The following is a 6,000-nucleotide window of genomic DNA, read 5'->3' on the forward strand; positions in this document are numbered from 1 at the left end:
TCAGCTGCAAATCTTTATTGTGCTCCCATGTCCAGACCTGTGCAGAGCCAGGGGAAGGTAGGGGGTTTGGGGCTTTAGGCCACCACAGTCAGAGGGAGCACCAAGTAGGGGGCATGGCATAAGCAAAGGAGAGGAGTCAGATCTTCGGGAACTCCAAAGACCCATGGAGCCTAGCCTTTGTCCCCAGCGTCATCGCTGCTATGGAAGTCACCATCAACTAGGCTGTTCAGTCCCAGGACTCCAGCATCAGCGTGTAGGCAGGAGGGCGCACACAGGAGCGTCAAGCTTCCCTATTCAGGGATGTGGGAAGCTTTAGGATGGCCTGGCCAGAGGAACAAGAGAAGATGGGGGTAGGGGAAGAGATGAGGAAAGGCCATCCCCTGCCCGAGGCACCACTCCAGCGGTGCTCTGCCTCCCCTAGTCACTACAGCAAGTAGGCATGAGAAGTGCTGTTTACCTGGTATGAAAATGGGTGCTGGGCAGCCGACAAGGGACTGGAGAAACAGTGATCGAATCCAGATCTTATGGCTATTCATCCGCTCCGGACCTTCTGGCCGGCCGGGAGTGCCTGAGCCAGGGCCTGGAATGCACGACCTTCCAGCGCGTGCCCCACCCAGGCCCCTGGGACCTGGGCGGGGACTACAGACTCCATGGGTCTGTAGGGCCAGGCTGCCTCTGAGCTGCCACAGCTGCCACTCTGTCTGGGGCCGGGTGGAGAGTACCTGGAGCTGTGGGCCCAGAGGAAAAAGCTGGGGGCGTTCCTCAGGGGAATCACTGGGCTTCACAGGGAGAATCTCAGCAGGGGGCCAATCCGCTGGACTTGCCGGGTCACTGGGACTTACTCCAGTTATCTGGAGTAGGGGTCTCCAGTCACCCTGGGGGTCACGTAGTCAACCTGGGGGACTCAGGGATACTAGAGGTGACTCAGAATTTTAGATCACTCAGAGATAAAGATCTATCAGGGTCAGGGGCACTAGATGGCCTCAGGGAGTTTTACTTGATCTTTCTGGTTTTCCAAGGGCCACTGGAGGACATCATGGGGTTACATGGGTGTTACTCAGGGTCAGCGGGCACTCAGTGGGGTCTCTGGTCTCTCAAGGTGAGGAGATTCCTGGGTCACTCTGGGGTCACTTTGAGTCACTGAAGTAGTCCCAGAGTCCCTCTTACTGGCCTCCATAGACAGGAGTCAGCAGGTGGCATACGCATTGGCCCACAGCTGCATGTGCTCAAGTAGCTCTGGTGCCTGATGCTCCGGGGCCCACAGGGTGGCCACCTTGTCCAGTGCCTGCTCATTCTGCACCAGGCACTCCAGTCCTGGGGATTACGTCATCTGAGTCAGGCTCTGACCTCTGGCCCTGATCTCCATCATGACCCTGACTCTGACCCCAGCTGTAAATGAGCTCTAAGCCTAATCAACATTTGACCCCCTGTTCTGAACTTTGACCCAGCCCTGCATGAGTCTGGACCTGACCCCAGACCCAGCCCTGACCCTCCCACACCATCCCTGTCTGACTCTGACCCTCCCATACAACTCTGATCTCACTTCGTACCCACCCCATTATGGCCCAGCCACGCACCCTCCAGGTGGCTCCAGTTGTTCTGTGCCCATTTCAGTAGCTCTTGGGCCTCAGCTCGTGACCGCTGCACTCACTCTCCTGCATCCTGCATCATAGCCACCAGGCTATATGTGCCCTCCTGCAACACTACCACACCTAACTGGGCCACCTGCAACTCCTAGAGCAAGACTGGACCTGAAAGCCCACCCCACCTAGACCCTACTATCCCAAACACATGGTTGCCCAAGGTTCCTGGGGGGCAGAGGGCTTTAGAACTGAGACCCTGCCTCAGCCCACTGTAGCCCAGTCCCAACCTAAACCCCACTTCACACTGTTCCAGAGGAGTCCCTGAGATCCCAGTGTCCACTGTTCCCATCTCACCTTACCCAGACCCCCAGCCAGGCCCATGGCATGTTCTGCTTGCTCTTCTACCTCCTGGGCCTGCTGCTGACTCAGAGCCAAATGGGTCCTGAGAGCCACAGCTGCACTGGACAGATGCCCCAAGACCAGGCCCCAGAGTGACCTAGGAATCTCCTCACCTTGAGAGACCAGAGAACCCACTGAGTGCCCGATGACCCTGAGTAACCCCCTTGTGATCCCATGATGTCACATCCAATGCCAGTGTCATCTGGGCCAGGCACCCTGCCACCTGGGGCAAAGGTCAGGGGATCACAGGGAGGTCACAGCAGGGTAGCAACTAAGTATTCACTTGGTCAGGGTATTTAGTAGCCCCATGGTATCACAGTGGGTCAAGGATCTCAAGAGGAGAATAGGAATCACAGCAGCCACTGAACAAGAGGTGTAAGGGAGATGAGGGTTATGGGTGGAGTATCACCTTCTGTACACTGGCCTCCAGGCCTCAAAGTGTCTGTTTCACTGCCTGCAGCCCTTGTTCTGCAGCCCTTGTGTGAATTTCTGCCTCAGTCAGTACCCCCTGAACATCCAGCACTTGGTCCTGGGCCCTGGCTGTACCCTCCCTGAAGGGTGCAAATGATCAGTCAGGCATCCATTTTCTCCCCACCCTCTGACCTCTACTTCCAGCCTCCTGGCCCTTCACCTGGTCTGCTGTGCCTAATGGAGGACACCTTCAGTTCTGGGCAGCTCCTGGTGGAGGGCACCCTGGATCTGATCCAGCAGGAGAACAATGGCCACTGCCCCACCTTAGGCGAAGGGCACTGCCAGCGCATGCCGTGCCATCAGCTCCACACTCACAGCATCCGCACCTTCATCTGTGGGGATGAGAGTAGGGATCTTGGACATGAACTCTGATCCCTGCCCAACGAACCCTGACTCTAACCTCTCACCCACCCTGCCCCTTATAAGACTACATGGTGTGCTGGAGGCTTGTAAGAGCCAATCATTAAATTTTCAAGAATTTTGTGAATCAGTTGTTAAATTATAGGCAGAATGAAATCAGCCATGGTGGGATTATTTATACCACATAAGTTGACAAACACTACAAATCAGTTCCCTTTGACCCCCAGCCAGTTGTTAAACATTTACAAGAACACTAGTGCTCCCACCTGACCCCTGGTCAGCCCTTATGAGTATTCCTCATTCTAGAAGGCGTATCATAGCAGGGTCCTGCATGCCCATCTGCCCTGCCCTCAGCTGTGAACAGACACACAACAAGCAGACATGAACCCAAGAGGAATTGCTGGATGATCTGCATAGTTGCTTGCACCTGGGCCATGGTGGCCACACTCCAGGGCGTCCTTGCACAATGCCATGTCACCTGCGCCTGGATTCCCATGAAGCTTCTTGTGGCCTGGATTTGCTGCAGCTGGTAGAGGTGGGTCAGATATGGAATGTGTCTCCTGCAAGCTTATGGCCAAGCCATGGTCCTTTATGACTCCCCCTATGGCTCCCATCCATGGGCCCCATGGCTCTGTACCAGTTGCTGATGCTGCTCCAAGGCTGTGACTGCTATATCCAGGCTATAGAAGGAGTTACAGAAGGTAACCAGAGCCCACTGGGCAGTGGGTAGGGTCCCAGGACAAGAGAGAACACTACAAGGTACAGGAACACAGGCCAGCCCAGGTCCCTGACCCATGCATTCCTGCACACAAGATAGGGGAATCCAGTGAGGAATGCGTGTCCCAGATCCCCGATTGCCCTACACCCAGGTTACCCCTAGGAGAGAGTCCTCGCCTTGGCAAAACCCCTCGCAGGGATCTGTGTCTCCACCTACCTCCACTCCGACTTTGACTAGGAGCCTCAGAAGCTGTGAGTGCAGCATCTAGACCCTGTTGACTAGTCCTTTCAGTTTCAGCTCCCACATAGCTGTTCCCGTGGGCTAGCCAGCCCCCCACAGCAGCTGCTCTGTCCACCACCGGACCTCTCAGGCCTGTCCCAGGATGCTGTCTGGTTCTCCAAGTGTGACCACAACCTGGGCTCTGAGCATGACCTCCTGGGAAAGCAGGACAGCTGAGGAGGCCTGGGCATCTGCAGGGTATAGGAGGGATGGATTGAGGGGTGGCTCAGGGCTCCACTGGCTGAGGCAGGGCCAATCAACCTCCTAGGTCCCCCAGATACATAAGCAAGGGCACCTGGTCCCTTCCTCTTGTGCCAGCCTAGCCCCCACCCTCACCTCTGCCCACCCACCTGCCCATCTAGCCTCACCTTGGGCTCCTGTGGCCCTCTTGGGCCAGGCCAAGCCCTTGACACAGTCTAGCTCCCAGGATAATTCTTCCAGGCATTCACAGTGTCACCTAACCCACAGCTCTCTTTCTGCCACAACCTGTCCTGTGGCCCACAGTGTCAGGGCCAATGTAGTCATTTCCCTCCTACGGGAAGATGGAACATCAGCCTGGCCAGAGATGCCCTCTCCTCCATGATTCCTCACTCAAGAAAACCCACCAGACTCCCAGACCCAGGACTCAGACAGGCCAACCTGTGACCCTCTGAATCCCTGACCCTGGGAAGCTGACCCTCTGGGTCCCCAGACCCAGACCCCTTGCCTGAGTCCAGCTATCCACTGTGTAAGTTGCTGCATGGTCCCCACAGTGGATGAAGGAGATTCCAGGAGTGTCTGTGCCTGCTGGAGTATCCTCTCCAGGGCCTGTAGGCATCAACCCAGCACCCCAGCCAGGCATCCCCAGCCGGCACCCCAGCCAGTATCCCCTGGCTCCAGCACCCCAGGCAGCTGCAGCTGGAGCAGAGCCAGGCGTTGGTCCCAGGAGGTGAAACAGGTAGGGTAGGACATGCAGTGCGGGAAGCCACCTCTGGAGCCATGGGCACACACTTGGCACCTCAGCCCTGAGATGCCCCCTCTACAGAGGCAGGCACCTGTATGCGGGTCACAGCTGGGCAAGATGGAGCCCTGTGGGTCACAGGCATAGGCTGTGGGAGAGAGATAGGGTCAGGGAGCAGGTGGCATTCGCCCCAGCCTTGCCTCCAAGAAGCCTGAAGAAGGGGAATGGCCCTGTGTGTCTGTGAAGGAGTGTGAGGGTGCATACCAGCCCTTGCCTAAGCCACTGTTCAGAACTTCCACAGGCACTGGCATCTATCCTGGCTAGAGAGGCCATACTGCATGGCAGACTTTGGGCAGGAAAACAGCACAGGGCTCAGGGGTTCTACAGCACAGTCAGGGGTCAACTATGGTCAAGGACTGGCAAGCAGGGTCAGGGAAGAACCACTAGATGTGTCCTCTCAGTAGGCATACCCTACCTGGCCTCGCCAACAGTGTTTCCCTACAACTGTTCTCACCAGTATATCTTTAAGTTTTGGAAGAAACAACAATAAACATGCTGTGCTCTCCCTCAGGAAACCTATCCGCTGCTCTCCTGCTACTCTACATTGAGTGGTCCCTTCAGGCCAACCTCACCTGGTGGTGGACGGTGTGAGTGCCCCTCTCACCTCTGCACTCCATCTCCGGGTCACCCCAGTACCCATCCTGACACTGGGAGCACATGCAGCCCCCAAATCCTGCCCGGCAGGGGCATTGACCTGTGACCTGAGGGAAGAGAGCACAGGCAGGTCAGCAGGAACAAAGAGCTTCCTCTGGGAGAGGGAGAAGGACACGAGTGCTCCCAGGCAGCATACACACACCTGAGCACACTGCCTTTTCCTCTCAGCCCTGCTCCTGCCCCAGGCAGCACCCACACCTGTGCTTGGCTGAGGGCTTCTTCCCTCCTGCTTCCTCTGGCCTGACTCCCTTGGCCAGCCCCCACCCTCCCACATTGTCAGCCTCACCTCCCACAGACCCTCTGGGTTCTCAACTCCTGACCTGCTGCCCTTTGCTCCTCTGTGTCCTGAGTCGAGCACCCTGCTGTCTCCATACCCTCACCCCCATGCCTCCTTCACCTCCTGACTCCCACCCTCTCCTCACCAAGGATGCAAGAATATGCTTCAGGCTTCATCTCATTAAGTTGCTGATAACTCTCCTTCTGGAAACATTCACTTCCCATGGCCATCCCTTTCTGTCTGCACCAGCTCTTAATCC

This window comes from Diceros bicornis, chromosome 2, assembly GCF_020826845.1.
Source record: "Diceros bicornis minor isolate mBicDic1 chromosome 2, mDicBic1.mat.cur, whole genome shotgun sequence".
Lineage (NCBI taxonomy): Eukaryota > Metazoa > Chordata > Mammalia > Perissodactyla > Rhinocerotidae > Diceros > Diceros bicornis.